This window comes from Mobula birostris, chromosome 7, assembly GCF_030028105.1.
Source record: "Mobula birostris isolate sMobBir1 chromosome 7, sMobBir1.hap1, whole genome shotgun sequence".
NCBI lineage: Eukaryota > Metazoa > Chordata > Chondrichthyes > Myliobatiformes > Myliobatidae > Mobula > Mobula birostris.
This window is the reverse complement of record NC_092376.1, coordinates 74,267,220-74,284,947: the sequence shown is the minus strand read 5'-3', so window position 1 is coordinate 74,284,947 and position 17,728 is coordinate 74,267,220.

Genomic DNA, 17,728 nt, shown 5'->3' with positions numbered 1-17,728 from the left:
GAGAGGCAAGGCATCATCCCAGTCTCTAGCGTTCTCTTGACAATAAATTTTAATCATGGTCTTTAATGTTGCGTGGAATCTTTCCAACACCCCTTGGGACTCCGGGTGGTACGCGGAGGCCAAAATCTGCTTTGCTCCCATCTCATCCAACATCCGTCGGAATGTGTGAGATGTGAAGACACTCCCCTGATCCGACTGGATTTCCCTGGGCAGCCCCACCGTAGTGAAAAATTTCACAAGCGCCTTTACCACTGCGGGAGCCTTGACGCTTGCCAGGGGCACAGCCTCTGGAAACCTGGTGGCGGCGCACATCATAGTCATCACATACCCTTGCCCACTCACAGTTCTGGGCAGGGGACCGACAAAATCCACAATTATTCGGGAAAAAGGTTCCCTGAAAGTGGGTATCGTTCGAAGGGGTGCTTTAGGCAGGACCTGGTTTGGCTCTCCTACCACCTGACAGGAATGACACTGTCTACAATATTCAATAATATCCTTCCTCATGTTCGGCCAGTAACACTCTTTCATAATTCTATCGACTGTTTTCCTCACCCCAAAATGTCCACCGAGGGGTACCTTGTGGGCCAGGTTAAAAATCTCATCCCTATAAATTTTCAGCACCACCTGGGGCACCACCCCCCACTCCTCATCTGCAGGCACGGTACTTGGTCTCCACTTCCTCATCAGAACTTCCCCCTTCACATAATAGCCCACTGGTTCCCTTTTTATTTCTGCTTCGGAGAGAGCTGTCTCCGTCAAAACCATCAGCTCCTCGTCTCGTTCCTGTGCCTGTATAAATTCCTTCCTCGCTAATGATAAATCTACCTCAACTCCCTCACTTCCTTCCGCTCCACTATGCTCCTTCTTCTCATTTTCTAACCCCTCCTGGTACAAGGCTGGTAAAAACGTCTCAGCTAAATCTACGTTCGCTTTGGCAGCTTTTCTGGACATGCGCCGAGTTACTGCACAAACGGGATAAACCTGTAAGTCCATGGGCGGGTCCTCAGTCCTGGCAGGCTTGCTTGTCAGCTTTACTGCTGGGTACACATCTCCACCTGCAAGGTCATTACCGAGTAAGACCTTCACGTCTTCCATTAGTAATTTGGGCCTCACCCCTATCATGACTGGTCCGGAGACCAAGTCACTTTTTAGGTGTATCTGGTGCAAAGGTACTGCTTCAGTCCCCTTCCCAATGCCTTTTATCACACTGACCTCCCCAGTCTCGGTCTCTGCACTAAGGTCTAACACCCTCCTTAAGATCAATGACTGACAAGCCCCAGTGTCTCTCCAGATCCGTACCGGAACTGGGGTTGACCCCTCCTTCACCGACACCAATCCAGCTGAAATAAACTTCTCGCTCCCTTCCTGAACTCTACCAGACCTCTTCTCCCCTGGCAGTTTGTTTGCCAGCTCAATACAGCCAGTTGGAGTCATCGTTTTTCCTTTCCCCGTCTCCTTCTTTGGGGCAAAACACCTGGATGTAATGTGACCAGCTTTCCCACAATTATAGCATACGAAACCAGGAGACTTCCTACCAAACTGCTTCCTGTCTTCCTTATCCTTCTCACTAGTCCCCGACTTATTTTCTAGCATTTCCAGCAGACTTTCTCTGCCCTCTCGACTACCCTTCTGGTAGCTCTTATTCGGGGTTAACTTTGCTTTGTGTGTTAGCGCGTACTCATCCGCTAACTTAGCAGTTGCGGCTAAGGTTTCTGCCTCTTTCTCATCTAGATAGGGCCCCATACATTCAGGGACACAACCTTTATTGTTCAATGAGTATTAGCTGTAGCAGTCTGTCATAATTCCCAGTGACCCCTTTCGAGGCGCACCAATGCTCATAATACATCTGCATCTCACGGGCAAACTCTAAATACGTGCAGCCCCACTGCTTCCTCACATTCCAGAACCTCTGCCGGTATGCCTCCGGGACCAACTCATAAATCCTGAGTATGGCCTCTTTCACCACATCATACCTCTGGGCATCTTCTGCGGACAATGCCGAGTAAGCTTGTTGAGCCTTCCCTTTAAGTACGCTCTGAAGCAAAAAAACAGCCCACTTATCCCTCAGCCAGTCCTGACTTGCAGCAACTTTTTCAAAATGTAGAAAGTACCGATCAACATCGGCCTCCTCAAATGGAGGAACCAACCTAACCTCCTGGGTCGCTCTGAACCCTCCACCTTGGTTCAGCATTTGGCCCCTCTCTAACGCTATCCTTAACTTCTCCAGCTCAAACTCCCTTTCCTTCTCTCTCTCTTCTCGTTCTAACTGCTTCTCTTCTCGTTCTAATTGCTTTACTCAGAACTCGTGCTCCAGTCTTAATTTTTCCATGTGCAGCTGCACTGCCTCTTCACCAGGTTTGCTCATAGACACCACCTCCAGTTCCCCGTGAGGAAACACACCTTTAGATACATAATGCTCAAGGATAGCTCTGTGCATCTCCACTCCCCTCATTGTCAGCTTCCCCTTAAAAAGATTCAACCGTTTGGAACAGTCGCCAATTCTGATTTCATGGCATCCTCTAATGCCTCCAAGGTTGGCGCCTTTAGAAATTCCTCAATCTCTATTTCTGCTGTTTGCCCTTTTTTTTTCTTTTGGGAATTTTAGCCCAATCAATTTACCCAGTCCCAATTTTGGCGTTCAAAATCCCAGACGAGATCCCCACTTATGTTACATACCCCGTAACTGGGTTGCCAAACCAGCAGAAATGGAACGCTCGTTGGAGTCTGTGATTACTAGGAACTAATAAGGTTTTATTAAAGAAATAAGTAATACAGTACACTCATTATGATATAAATGTAACAGTTTAGCAATGATAATACACACATATACACAGAAATAGGATAATAGCAATCAACCAAGCTCTATTGCAGTCTCGGGGTAAAATGATCAGTCTTACGTGAAGCAGAGTTCAGTTTAGTTTCGTGCAGTTTGAAGTAATCGCTGTTGTTGTACCGTTAGAGAGAGAGAGAGAGAGTGAGAGATGCAGTTGGTTTTGGGCAGACCTTTTGATGTCTTCTGATCCCACTGTGGTCACCGACTGTGACCCCTCCATTCCGGATACGATTGTTCTTCCGCGGTGAACCCGGCACGCAGGCAAGGGCAGACACACTCCCCAGGTTCCCACCGATCATACCTCTACACCCTGTGAGCCTCTGACCAATTCACGCGAATCAGTCCTCCAAACTCTCACCAACTTGTGGGGGCACACTGCTCTTTCCAGGGTCTCGTAGCATGTGTCGTGCCTTAGCAAACCTGTTCTTTTCATCTTCCTGCTGGGGTATCATCTGTCCATAAAACTTCAAACAGTTCAGGTTCAAAGCAAACGGTCTGTCAATATCTGAATTGTGTTTCTTGCTCGTTAATCTCTCTCTTCTCTCTTATTAGCATTTTGAATGTTTCTCCATTGTCTTCTGTTATCCCTCTCATTAGCATCATCCGTCTGGTAGCTCTGCTTGGCGTCACACATGACACACCTATTGAACTCACCTCAACATGTCTTTTACGGTCTTAACCCACCACAGGCTATAGAAAAGTCACTGTTGCAAACAGTGCAGTGAGCAACACTGTCATTATTTTTGACCCCTATTAGGCAGGGGTACACTTTATATTTTCTTTTGGAACACTCTGCCACTCTGACTTTTTGTGGAACTCTCTCGCTCTTGCTCTTGCTCTCGCACTCTCTCTCACGCGCGCACGTTCTCTCACTCGTGGTCGCTCTCTCTCATATTTGCTTTCTCTCGCTCTCTCTCCTGGTCACTCTCACTCATGCTTGCTCTCTCTCGTGGTCTCTCTCGTGTTAGCTTTCTCGCTCTTGCTGTCGCTCTCTCTCTCGTGGTCGCTCTCTCCCGCTTGCTTTCTCGCTCTTGCGCTCGCTCTCTCGCGCACTCTCTCACGCTCGCTCTCAAAAAAATCAATTTCTAGGACATTGCAGATAACTTGCGGGCATCAGGGAGCCACTATTAATATGCGGGAGACTCCCGGAACTTCCGGGAGAGGTGGGATGTCTTCTACCTACATATCGAGATGGAAGAAGAGTCCAAAGTACTTCTCAGCATAAAAACTCACAAAGGGCTTTATCACCATAATATGCTTATTTTTGGAGCAGCATCTGCACCTGCACTCTGGCAGAAAGCTTTGGACCAGGTGCTGCAAGGACACTAGGCACTCAGTGTTACCTGAATGACATTGCTGTTGCCAGTACGGATGACAAGAAACAACTCCAAAACCTAAAGGCAGTGTTAAAAAGATTAGAAGTTTATGGGCTCTGAGTATGACACACAAGTGTGAATACTTTAAAGCAAACATCAGATACGTAATGTCATAATATTAATGCGAAGGATTACACAAGCGTGCAAGGGAGATTTCAAGCAGTATTGAATGCCCCAAGTCCAAAGGATGTGTCAAAGTGCGGTCCTTTTTTATGATCTGTCAACTACCATAACAAGTTCCTGAAAAACCTAGCTTCTGTCCTCCACCCCTTGAACTCATTACTGCAGATCGGGAAGAAATGGCAATGGACAAAGCAGTGTGAGGTAGCTTTCAAATAAGTAAATGAAATGGTGATATTAGACAGTGTACTCACACGTTATGGTCCACGTCATCCAGTGAAGCTTGCTTGTGATGCCTCACCTTATGTTATGGGTGCAGTCATGTCTCATGTTATGAGCGATGGAGATGAATGCCCCATCGCCTTTGCATTATGTTGCAGAGAGAAAAAAAATACACACAGATTGACAGAGAGGCCTTGAGTCTGGTTTGGGGTGTAAAACATTTTAACCAGTATTTGTATGGGAGAGAGTTAACCTCGTTACTGATCATCAACCACTGGTGTCCGTTTTCAATCCACAGAAGAGTGCTCCACTAACAGCAGTAGCACTACTGCAGAGATGGGATCTGTTTCTTGGAGGATACAATTACAAGATTGACTTCAAGAGGATGACTAAACTTGGAATTGCTGATGGAATGTTCCGTTTACCCTTGGAAAAGGAAATACGTGAAAAACTTTCAAAAAAGACACTCCTCGGCATATTCTCACTATTGAAAAATCAAAAGTCTCCCTATTACAGCAGAGATGATCCAAAGGGAAACCAGAGAAGACCCCACATGGCAAAAGCAGAAACTCCATTTCCCCCATTTTTAACAACAACGAGTTAACTTGCCCTTGAGGAGGATGTCTTATGTGGGGATTAAGGGTTGTTGTACCATCCAAGCTAGTCATTTGGGCATGGTTAAAATTGAAGCATTGGATCGAAGGTCTGTCCGGTGGTCTGGGATAGATCAGCAGATCGAACAGCTTACCATGCACTATGTATCCCGAAGATGTCGAGCGCAGCGCCTCTCCATCTCTGGGAATGGCCTGCATTACCCTAGCAGAGGATTTTTTCTGGATTTTACCGGACCATTCCTGGGCTCAATTTTCTTGGTAATTGTGAATGCAACTACAAAGTGACCAGAAGTGTTCCCAATGACCTCCACTACAGCCACTGTTCATGTGTTGAGAAGCTTCCTTGCAAGGACTGGTGTTCCAGAACACTTAGTCAGTGACAATGGACCACAGTTAGTGGGGAACAGTTTCAGTCATCCCTAAAAATGAATGGAATTAGACATATTACATCTGTACCATACTACCCAGCCAGAAATAACTTGGCAGAAAGGTTTATCCAGAGTCTAAAGAACTCACTGCGAGCAATGGCAGCAGAACACACTACACTGACACTGAATCACAAGCTCACTAATTTCCTCCTTGTATATCATAATGCAGCACACTCCATAACCAATATTTCTGCTGTTCCTGGGTCGTCCCACGTGTTCATGCTTGGATCTCCTCAAGCCCAATCTCAGAAGGAGTATGCAGCACAAACAGCTGAGACGCATTGAGGGCTCCTCAAACAAAAAGGTTCGATGTTTTACCCCGGACAAGCAGTCCTGGTGAGGAACTACAGAGGTGATCACAAGTGGGTACTCAGAAAGATTAAGGACAGAACTGGACCGCTTTCTTGCACAATGGACATTGTGTCAGATATCAGCTGGAGATGACACATTGATCAGTTGAGGAGAACAGAGTCAATTGTTAAAGAAGAAAGGTGTCCATAGCTGTCAGAACCACTTCCTACAGTCCCAGAGTTAACTCCTACAACCACCATGAAGGAGGCCCCAGAACCTCAGATTGTTTCACAGTCACAAATCTCCCCTGCCAAGCAGAGTGAAATCTCTTGTCAGAAATGATGTTATTCCACAAGAGTAAGAAATCTTCTACAGCAATTAAATCTATCTTTAGACCTGAATGGGACAATTTAAAATTTCCTATGCCATGGATATCTGTATATAGTAGGTGTATTATATAGCATACTGTGTATATAGTTGATAAATTCTCTACTTAGTTTGAGATTGTAGCTAAGCAGGGAGGAGAGTTGGGTATTTAATATTTCAGTAATCTTGTGTGTGTGTGTGTGTTGATTAAGTAGTCTTGTTTGTTTAAGTAATTCATTACAAGTTATATGCATAAATACATGAATTGAATATGTCATGATGCTACCACATGATACGTGCGTGCCTCACTTAAAGTAAAGCACGAAGTTAGACTCACATTTCAGACTCCTGCGTCTTCCTTTGAACTAGTTTAATGTTTTGATGTCATAAAACAAACCATTAAGTCTTTCCTGAAATTTCATTGAATCCAACATTCAGGACATTCCAGTTGGCCTGACAGAGATGCAATGTTGTTACCAATTCAAAATTCCAGCAAATGAAGATGCAGGAATAATTCACTCACAGGATGAGCAATCTGGTCAGTTTTAGCTTGCTTCAGAAGGTGCTGGACCACTACCTCGGTAAGTTGCAGGAAGTCTTTGATTTGGTTCCAAGACAATGTTGTTTTGGGAGGTGACAATCTTAGTGGAACCATGTTCTATTGAGAACTCACTTTGAGATTAAGGAGAGCAGCTCTTAGAATGGTATACAAATCAAGCAAATGAAAGAATAATCCCATTATTGAAAGCAGACACGCTTTCATTGCTGATATATTCTAATGGAAATCTGCTGGTTTGTAAGAATAGTTTCGACTGGAACAATTACATCATCAGGATGGCTCAGACAGTACTATAACTGATCCATGACTGGTTTAGCAGACATAAATATTTTCAGCAGTGCCTGGCTTAAATGTATTTGGTACAAAGGTCTGCCAGTGCAACCAGCTAAGAATTATTCTTTAAAGTTTTGTGCATTTCTTTCACCACTTCCTGTTCTCTAGTTGAAAGCACACATCTCTGAGCCAGGAGGCAGTGGCCCTACAAAATATGGAATTTAGTCTGGCACTTCAGCGCAGTGTTGATGGTGTGCTACACTGCCCTTTAACAGATGATTCAACCCAAGCTGCTACAGAACAGCAGGGGAGCTATCCCCATGTTTTGGCTAATAGTCAACTTTCAACCAATGTCTAAGATGTTATGGTGGGTGGGAAAGGGAAGCTAATTAAACTGAATACTTTTCCCAAAAAGAGAAAAGGATGATGTTCCTATCAGCACTACTGGTGGGGTCAGAAAGTTCTTTATGTACAAAGCACTCAACACAGAAGTGAGTTCTGCCTCAGAGCAGTGGAATCAAATTCATTGGAGTTAGTTATTAGACCACAGGAACACAGTAAATTTATTGGGGTTAGATAATCTAAGATTGGCTTTCTAATCTTATTTGCATTTCTACAGAACATTGTAACATCTCGAGATGCTTCTGCTGTAATTATACTGTGAAATCATGAATTTTGGAGAGTCTCCCCATGATTTTCAGACTACTGAAATTATCCCATTGACACTTACTGATTTTTGCTTTGATAGTGCTGTTAGCAGGCATGAGTGATGCAGGCAGGTCAAAGGACAGTTAGTTGGATGCTTTAAGTAGCTTTATCAGCAACAAAAAAGTGAAAAAACATTTAACCTAGATTTTAAAGGTGAGGAGAGGGGAGAGAGAAACACAAGATATGAGGTGAAACCAGGAGGTGGGGGGGGAACTGTCCCCCTCCCGGTTTCACCTATCACCTTGTGTTTCTCCCTACCCTCCCATCTCCCTTTAAATCCACCCCTCAGCTTTTTTACTCCAGTTCTGCCAAAGGGTCTGAGCCCGAAATGTCGAGTGGACTCTTTTCTATAGATGCTGCATAGCCTGCTGAGCTCCTCCAGCATTTTGTGTGATTTGCTCAGACGTCCAGCATCTGCAAATTTTCTCTTGTTTGAGAAAGCATTTAACCTTCTTTATTTGCTTTTTTCCAAGGCATCTACTCACATCATGGTACAGGGCGACAGAGACTGATGTGAGAGACAGTAAGTGTCATATTGTGTGCATCACGGCTGACCCTTAATTTGTGATTATTTGACATTTACTCACACCAGCTTTACAACTTTGATAAGTAGATCAAACTCTATCTGGTTTTCCCAGTTCCTTCTCCGAGAACCCAAGAGTTCACTGCCAGCTCAGTTGATGTAACCAACTTGGCAGAGAGAAGAGACCATCCCTGGAGCTATAATGGCTCGTACAAATGGTAATACATACAGCAATTAATTCAAATTAATCTTTCTCTTAGTCACTCAAAAATCATATGAAACACCTTGCCTTAAGATCCTTTCAACTGAAAGAAAACTTCTTGCTGGAAGGGAGGGAATCATGTCACAAAATATGACGTTGTAAGAACCTGTAACATTCTCTGTCATAAATTAGACTCCCAATAATTGGCTCAGTTGCCACATTAAGCTCAGTAAGCCAAAGTGAAAAGATACAGAGGCATAAGTCCTTAGAAAAAATCAGCTCATTTGTCTGTTGCAAATAAATAGTCAGGTTATTTTGGATGACTGAATGTATTTCCCCTTCCTGTTCTTCTGCAGTGCAAGACTTGAGCTTACCTTCAGCCCCACTGGGACCTCTACATGTTCCCTAATGGGAGATATAATGCAGGAGTACTGTCACGAAAACTGGGAGACACTGTACTCTCATTAATCTACTAATTGTCATTTATGGAAAAGATCCTGCAGGGTTTTGTAACTAATATGTGCACAGATATGCTTCCTAGTTAATCTTTAACATCACGTTCCTTCATAAAATCATTGTAAAGCAAATGTTTAACAATGTTTCACAATAGCTAAGGAAATGGGAGAATTGTTAACTCAAAACCTTCGTAAATACAGGATTTAGCAGAGAATCTTCAGGCTAGTATATTTTGGGATAATAATCTCTTGAATTTAGCTGTCAATTAGCCTGGTGGGAGCAGTAGTGTGGAGATTACATTACTGTTGTAATCTAGTGGTCGGGGGACCATCCAGAGACTTTCCAAACCCCACCATGCTAACTGGGCAGAATAGGGTCATTTAATTAATTGATGTGGAATTTTGAACATTCTGAAATGGTCAATTAACAGCCTGGCGTTATCAACAAAAATCATAGATCACAGCCAAATTCACACACTTCAGTCTCACAATACCTCCTGCCAACTTGTGGGACAGACTTGACTACGATGGCAGTACCCTCGTATATGGTTGGGAGGAAGCAGCTTGAGAACCTGTCATGAGCCCTGCCATAGAGTGTTGAGCTTCTAGGGTTTTTGAGCACCTTTACTTACTAATCAATATCTTTACCAGAGCCATTAACCCCTTGTGCTTTCAGTTTAATCAGGCCAAATTCATTATGATTGGCACAAGTTTCCCACGTTCCCTTACCAGAATCATTGTGTTGGAGAGAATGAATTGTCTCACAGTGTCGCTCAGTTGCTCCACTGAGGCTCTGTTGGTATTCCAATGTTGTAACCTCTTGCTTCCATCTCCTCCTGGGGAACCTGCTGCTTCTCCATTCCTGGGTCGAATCGTGAACCTGCCGTCCGCAGCTCCTGGGATGAGTCAGTGCCAGTGACCTCTGTGACAGAGAAAGCCTGCCGTTCCTCCACACCTGGATCCTGTCCTCCGAGAGCACACAGTGACAGAATCTTCAAGGTTATCCGGTCCCTACCTACCATTCTCCCTCAGCTGATAAGGTCAACCTCACACCTTTTACTGTACTATTGCAATCAAGCTGGAGACGAGGCCAGGTCCAATGATGAAGGGTGGATCAACAGGGAGCAGCAATAGGTGTACTGAAGATGAGGATGATGGACTGAGAGTAGCAGGGTTAATACATTCTGAGTGGAGACTTCAATATCCATCACCAAGACCGGCTCAAATAGCATCACCACCAACAGGCATGGCCATCTCGGAGGAAATAACTGTAGACTTGGTTTGAGGCCAGAGGTAAGTGAATTTAATATATAAGTAATATTTGAGTAATATCATAAATATATTGTTTGATTAAGCATTCTATGTTTGGTTAATTAATTCTGCCTGCAGTGACTGGTTTTAAGGTGCCAGTAACCCACCTTTGCCCCTTCTCCTGTCAGATACTGGTTCTGCTGGGCTTAGTAGCTAAGCCACACAGGAAGGCCAGAAGCTGGACTTGGTTGTCAGAGGCAATTCGAGGAGCATAGCACTGGGGGCATTTAATAGGTAGTGGGAGCTTATCCCCACTATCACTCCCAAACACTCCGGCTATGTCAACCTGAAGGAACACTGGATTACATGAACACTAAACAGTAAAAGCAACATGCAGTAGATTTAGCACAGTGGTACAGCGACCAGGGCTGAGCTCCAGCGATAAGGAGTCAGTCCTGATCTCCAGTGCTGTCTTTTCAGTCAGTACCATTATGAGCAAAACCCTCCCTGACATCGAGGACATCTTCAAGAGGAGGTGTGACAAGAAGGTGGCATCCATCAATAAAGGCCCGCACCCTCCAGGACATGCTCTCTTCTCATTAATACCTTCGGGAAGGAGGTACAGGAGCCTGAAGACCCACACTCAATGATTTAAGAACAGCTTTTTCCCCTCCGCCATCAGATTTCTGAATAGTCCATGAATCCTTCAACATTATCTCTTTACTCGCCTTTTGCTCCATGTATTTATTTTTGTGACTTATAATAATTTTTATGATTGGCACTGTACTCCTACTGTGAAATAAGAATCTTTGTCACCTGATTCTGAATCAGACCAAGGCTCCGCAGTCCCACCATATCCAATTGTGAACAGTGGTGGACAACTAAACAGCGAATGAGAGGAAAAGGCACCAAGAACATTGCTGGTCATGATGATAGCAGAGCCCAGAACATGAGTGCTAAAGTCAAGGCTGAAACATTTATGGCTATCTTTAGCAGGAAGGCCAGAACTGCTACTTCCTGAGATATTCAGAAGTTTGAATTTCTCCATTTGAAAATGTTAGGCACGGCGAAGGTTACAGGACCAAATTAGGTTCTGACTGTAGTGTGAAGACATGAATTCTTGAACTAACTGAGTTCTCTATCCAATCAATACCAGACCAGGTAGAATACTAAAACTTGCCCCTCAATGTGGAAATTTGCTCAGGTTTGTCCAAGCACAAGAAGTGGAAAAGATCCAGTCAGTCTAATTATTGCCCAATCAGTATAACCTCAAACATCAGCAGAATAACGATTGGTTTCAACAACTGTGCTAGAAGTGTCACTTACCAATGACCTGTGCGCCAATGTCCTACCTGACTGAAATGAGCTTCCAAACAATACCTATCTCCATAAAAGCCATGTGTGTGACTATGTATGTCTGCCATTCAATGACATCACCATTATAGAGTCTTCCCTTCAGTCCTGGGATTACTATTGAACAGAAAATGAGTTAGAGCACTCACATAACTGCTGTAGCTAAAAGAGGCACACAGCAGCATAGCAGTTAGCAGGATGCTATTACAGCTATTATGGGGCATCGGAAGTTCAGAGTTCAATCCCAGCCTCGCCTGCCAGTTGTCTCTGTACATCCTTCCTGTGGAATGCGTGGGGTTTCTCCAGGTGCTCTTGTTTCCTCCCACAGTCCAAAGACGTACCTGGTAGGTTAATTGTTCATTGTAAAGTGTCCCGTGATTAGGTTATGGTTAAACCAGGCTGGTGCGTGGCTTGAAGGGCTTGAAGGGCCAGAATGGCCTATTCCATGATGTATCTCCAAATAAAATAAGTTAGAATACAGCGTTTGGGTGTGACAGGATAAATGACTCAACCACCCCCCACCCCCAACTTCATAAAACTTCTGTAAGGGTCAAGTCAAGGTGCAATGAAATATTTTTTCATCTGCTTGGATCATACAACTCTGACAAGGCTCAAGAAACTTGACACGCTACAGGGAAAAAAAAGTGAATTTGATTTGCAGCATGGTAAAGATGGTTCTTCCACTCAGGACCTGGGGCAAGAGCCTGGGGTCCTATTACCATTAGCACATTAGCAGGAATGGCTGAATTTAGTCACTGGTAGCCAGCTGTAAGCCACAAATTGCTTTCTGGTTTGCAAACAGGAGAAACGGGGAATTAGTGGCAAATAATATTCCCGGTTTTAACAGAAGAATAGGAATAGAGCAAAGAAGTAAGTCTCATCTGGGACTATTTAACTGCGGAATGTAGGAAGGGGGGAGGGTTGATTAATTTTCTATCAAGAAACTCACTGGTGTACCTAGATTATTGAATCATTATTTATTCCACATAATTTTGGTAATCTATTTCCTACTGTATGTTCGGTAAAATTTCCTGGAGGTGGATACTCGGCACCAGTTGAAATCACTATGGTCATATATACATATATATATTACTTTAAAATTGGCAGATTTCCATTTTTCACATTTTCTATGAGTTACAGTTGTGCAGTTTCCATTTCTGTGTGGATTTAGTGTACAAACGTTTGTAGTTGTAAGCAGATATATCCCAAACCATGTCATCTACTTCATGTTGCTTCATGTAAAAAACCTCTTCAGTCAGTTTCTGCAGGTGACCTCATCCCCTGCATCTACCACACCCATCAAGTTAGTCTTGTCAAAGCATTTCAAGGTGTAGATCATGTTAATCACTTCATATTGTATGTGGGGAAAACCCCAGTTAATTCAGATCCAGCCTCAAGTACTGCATTAAGTGCTTAACACTGACAGACTTGCATGTTTGTTAATTTTGCACTGACGTGCTCCTCACTGAATAGAATCAGGTGACATTTAGCTGCACTTGATCTGCTGAACATCATAAAACAAATGTTTCCATTGACTCTGCTTGCAATAGATTGACTCATTAGCACTCCATATTTTTTCAGTTTGGTCAACAATAAAGTAAAAATTGCTCAATAACTTTATTTAGCAGAAGAGGCTCCACTTTTAAGGTTAGTTTAAAACAAAATTGTAAAATCACATCCCATTTTCCAGATTTAGTTATCAAAGTTTTTGCAAGCACATGTTTTTATTAGACTCCAGATAGATGGGGCTGATGTAGTAAAGGTGCATTGAAGTAGAAGACTTTATTAAATGGTGAACCGGTCAGGAGAGGGCAAATGGCCTTCTTCTGCGCTTAGAACTGAAGTCTTCGTCATAGTCATAGTCATACTTTATTGATCCCGAGGGAAACTAATTTTCATTACAGTTGCCCCAACCAAGAATAGAGTATAAATATAGCAATATAAAACCATAAATAGTTAAATAGTAATATGTAAATTATGCCAGGAAGTAAGTCCAGGACCAGCCTATTGGCTCAGGGTGTCTGACCCTCCAAGGGAGGAGTTATAAATTTGACCTTCTCATTCTGCTGCCCCTCTGTTGCTGGACATGGAGTATTGTTGACACAAAGCACTTGCTAATTTGACATTGAGGCAAAAGCTTTGCCAGAGAAATGGATTTCAAGAAGAGTTTTCAGGGGAAAAGCAAAGTACAAAAGAAATGTTTAAGGAAGGCCTTGTAGAGCAAAGGACAAAAGAGCTGATGGAATGGTGGTAGGAGAACTAGAGTGGACTGGTATGCATGGCAGAGAGTATAGGTTACAGGGGAGAAACCAGAGGGATGGGTTTGCTCTGAAAGCCAGAACAGACTCAATGAGTTGAATGTTCTGTTCTGTTGTAAGGAATTATGAAAATAAATATTAACTGAATAGGCAGACTGAATCTTTGATACTGACTGCTCTGTGTTGCACTAATGAAGGTCTGATCACGAAACGTTGGTTGAGTCCATGTTAATGATAAATGCCATCTTTTAAACCAAGGAAGGCGTGACTGCTTTTGGAGGGTCACGTGTGTGCTTCGTTAATCTTACTGAGACAGTATGTGTAAACCAATTACCCGTACATCCATAACTTCTTTGAAATGATTATGAGAGGAGAGGAGGAGGTACAGGGAATACAGGTCATCGCCAAGCATTCTGCACACCCCTACACAGCAGGTGCAAAATGCAAAGGGGCAGCATGGTAGCGTACTAGTTAGCATAATTCTTTTACAATGCCTGCTGTAAGATCAGGGTTCAATTCCTGCAACAGGCTGTAAGTGTTTGTACATGACTACATGAGTTTCCTCCAGGTGTTCCAGCTTCCTCCCATATTCCAGACATAGGATTAGGAATCGTGAGTTATGGGAATGATATGTTGGTACTGGAAGCATAGCAACATTTGCGGGCTGCAACTAAGTTAAATTCAAAGATGTTATTACAACCACCCTAGCAGATGCAGGTTGCCCATTGATATAGAGTACAGCAATTGCTCAGAGGAGTGATATTTCAAAAGCTTAATGTACTAGCCACAGTGTTCCTGGTTTCACAAAATATGTCATAAACAGCAAGGTGGGAGAGCGAGAGCTATTGAGCGGGTTGCTTAAAACTCACAGAAATAACACAAGTATTCCATATTCACAGGTGCTTTCAAATTTCCGGTAGGATAGAATTTGTTCACTTTGCACTTGCTGACAGTTTACTTTCTACACAGGAAGTTTTTTCTGAATCACATCAAGATGTGCTGGCTTAGAAAATACTCCATGCCATTTTTTCCCGACATTGAAGCAGAGTTTTGTAACACCTGTTTGCGAAAGCTGTGTAAAGAATGGGAACTGCGAGGGGAAAGGCTCACAGAACACAAGATCAGGTTTCCCTGTGCAATGCGGAGCTGAAACTGATATTGTGGGTTCCAGTCCGGTGTTACCTGTTGGCGTTGCACATTACAGTAAAACAGCAAATACAAACTTCCCAGGCAACATTTAAAGGGACAGCAATGTACCAGCAGAACTTCCAGCCGCAGCTACGTTTTTTCAATGAGTGAATAAATGTTCTAATAGTGGGAGCTGAATGAGACAGTGCACCCAGGGGTCAGGGGAACTTAAACAGGATGGTAAAAAATAGTGAGCAACACAAACAAAATGCAGGAGGAACACAGCAGGCCAGGCAGCATCTATGGGGAGGAATGAACAGTCACCAATTCAGGCTGAGATGCTTCATAGTCCTGATGAACGGTCTCATTCCAAGATATTAACAGTGTATTCCTGTCCGTAGATGCCATCTTACCAACTGAGTTCTTATGTCGGTGAAGCATAGTACTTGTAAGAGTTCTTTGTCCTAGAGGTCTATGGAGACCCTAAAAGAAAACCACAGAAAGAATACGAGTGTGTTCTCGAGAGGTTTTATATTCAGACAAATTTGATTCCCATTTCCTTTCTGTCTGCCAAAGGAAATGTAGGTGGACTTTATTCCTTGGTCTGGAGTTTGGGTGACTCCTCTCGTATGCTGGTGAGCACAAACTGAGACATGGCAGAAATCAGCAGCAGTTAGAATGACCCTGAGAGCTGAAAGTTAAAAACAAACTTGACCCTGAGCTCCATGGGCAAAGCAGTCCAGGACATAGTTCTGATGAGAGATCATTTACCTGAGACAATGACACTAATTCTCTCTCCATTGATACTGCCTAACCTGTTGAGTATATTTGACATTTCATACTTTTATTTCAAGTTAAATACTCAGAATGATTTGGATACATATGACTTACAAGTGAAAACATATGATTTGACTTTCATCCAACCCAGTAAATGCCTTTGAGCAAATTTAAAGCATTATTCTTTTACTACCTGCAGTGTGATTTCTGTAGTTCCAGCAAAGGTAAGGATTGGCTGCTCTGTCACATGGCTGACAAATTATGAGTCTGGAGACCAGGAGAGCTTCAGGAAATCAACTTCTTCAGTATCAGGAGCACGCTTGTGATTTGAGGCATAGTAGATTCCAGATGAGGAGCACTTCAATGGAGTTTCCTCTTTTGTCTTCATCCATCTCAAAGACGAACCAGACTTCACCATCTTGAGTCTGAGTTCAAAGGTATCTGCCAACATAATTGAAGACAAAATGAATTCAGAGTGCATGCATCCAGCATCATGGTATATTTGGACCCAATTCAGTGGTGTGTCTGATAACCAACAGGATTGGCTGCTTGATCCATACAGGAAGCATATTTTGTAATATAATCCCATATGCTTGAGCAAGGTTCCTCTAAACTTCCTGCCATCAGGGACAGTGTGGCCTTCCAGTCCAGTGCACATTTCTGCCACACTTCATACAAATATCTTCCGCTGATTGTCCAATAGGGAACAGCGTGTGTCCATCTGCCTAGAGTGCCGAGAAGGTTGTGGTGAACTCTCTATAACAGGAGTGGTGAATCTATAGCACACGTACCATCTTGGGCATGCTGTGCTGCCCCTCAATTCTTTAAGTTAACGTCTGTCCCGAGCCTTATAGGCCCATCAGGCCGGTGCTTATGCCGGTTTCTGTGGCGTGAAGTGACTGAGAGTACGAGACTTCCCCCTCGCCCCTGGGATAGGACGGCACTCTATTGCGAGGCTAACCCCCAGCATTTTGCTGGTACCCATTCTCAGCTGGGTGGACTGGAGCATTGTGTGGTTAAGTGTCTTGCTCAAGGACACAACACATTGCCTTGGCTGGGGCTCGAACTCACGACCTTCAGATCGCTAGTCCAACACCTTAACCACCTGGCCATGCGCCACACTTCAATTCTTTAAACCCCAGCCATAATAAAAATATATATAATCATTATCTTTGCTGGCAAATGAAGCAGCGAATGATATTTTACAACATAAGAGGAAGCATCTCATGCTGGTTTGGCACCAGCTAGATGGTTGTAAGTACACATAAGGTTGGATGAAATGCTTTGAAGTCTTTGCAGACCTGGTGTATACAAATCAGTCAACACACATCAAAGTTGCTGGTGAATGCAGCAGGCCAGGCAGCATCTCTAGGAAGAGGTACAGTCGACGTTTCAGGCCGAGACCCTTCGTCAGTCCTGCTGCGTTCACCAACAACTTTGATGCGTGTTGCTTGAATTTTCAGCATCTGCAGAATTCCTGTTGTTTACAAATCAGTATTTGGATAGCAAACGATTGGGCCAGTTGCAATTGCCTTTTCTCTACTTATATTTTTTTCTGTCACTTGTAAGTGAATATTTGATATTCAGTGATATTAGATTAGATTATGAGGACACGCAGTCCCCTTTTATTGTCATTTAGTAATGCATGCATTAAGAAATGATACAATGTTTTTCCAGAATGATATCACGAAAACACATGACAAACTGACTTAAAAACTAACAAAAACCACATAAATATAACATATAGTTACAACAGTGCAAAGCAATACCGTAATTTGATAAGAACAGACCATGTAAAAGTCTCAAAGTCTCTCGAAAGTCCCATCATTTCACACAGATGGTGAACCTTCTGCGCCACCAATTTGCCGATGCAGCATCCTGGAAGCATCCGACCACAGTCCGACTTCAAGTCCGGCTCCAGGTCCGAGCCTCCGACCACCTTTCGACACTGAGCACTGAGCACCATCTCTGCCGAGAGCTTCGACCCCGGC